We start from the raw sequence: 1,123 nt of genomic DNA, 5'->3' as shown, positions 1-1,123 counted from the left end.
CAATCAAAACATGAATCCTATGTTTTCTTTTTTCAATGTTTCCTATTCATCATTTTTGAATCAAAACCGTAGGATATGTTTTTTTTTCCGGAATGTATGAAATTTTCAATCAAAAACCTAATCATTTTTTTTTCCTGTCGGAATGTGTACTATTTTTGAATCAAAATCCTAATTCTATGTTTTCATTTCAGAATATGTCATATTTTTCAGTTTTAATAAAAACCTTAATCCTTTCTTTTCTTGTCGGAATGTCTCATTTTTTTTATTCAAAATTCTAATCATACCTTTTGTTTTGTGAATCTCTCCTCATTTTTAATATGCCTCCAATTTTTAAATAGAAATCCTAATCCTATATTTTCTTTTATTAATGCCTTCAATTTTTGAATCAAAACCCTAATCTTATATTTTTTTTTTCGGACTATTTCCTATCTTTCAATCAAAACAATAATCCCATATTTTAATTTCGAAATATTTCTAATTTTGCAATGTAAACCCTAATCCTTTTTTTTTCATTTCGGAATGTCTACAATTTTTTAATCAAAACCAAAATCATTTGTTTTCTTATAGTAATGTCTCCTTATTTTCAATCAAAACCTAAGTAATATGTTTCCTGTTCTAAATGGCTCCAATTTTTTATTAACAAACCTAATCCTTTCTTTTCATTTTGGAATGTTGCTATCTTTGAATGAAACCCCTAATCCTATGTTTTCTTTTAGAAATGTTTGCTAATTTCTTAATGTAAACTCTAATCCTATATTTTCTTTTCGAAGTATCCCCTATTTTTTTGTTTCTAATCAAAACCCTAATCCAATCTTCTGTCATAGTAATATCTCTAATTTTTCAATCAAAACCCTAGTCCTATTTTTTTTCTTTTCAGAATGTCTACTATTTTTATAACCAAACAATAAAACTATGTTTTCATTTGGTAATGTCTCGTATTTTCAATCAAAACAATAATCCTATGTTTTCTTTTCTGAATATCTCCTAAATTTGAATCAAAACAGTAATCCCATGTTTTTTTTAAATGTCTTCTATAATCAAAACCACAGCCCATGTTTCTCCGGAAATATCACCTATTTATGGTTCTTAATCAAGCCACTGTCATATGTAGCAATACGTAACC

Source organism: Dioscorea cayenensis, chromosome 1 (genome assembly GCF_009730915.1).
Source record: "Dioscorea cayenensis subsp. rotundata cultivar TDr96_F1 chromosome 1, TDr96_F1_v2_PseudoChromosome.rev07_lg8_w22 25.fasta, whole genome shotgun sequence".
In the NCBI taxonomy this organism is placed as follows: domain Eukaryota; kingdom Viridiplantae; phylum Streptophyta; class Magnoliopsida; order Dioscoreales; family Dioscoreaceae; genus Dioscorea; species Dioscorea cayenensis.
This window is presented reverse-complemented; position numbering follows the sequence as displayed.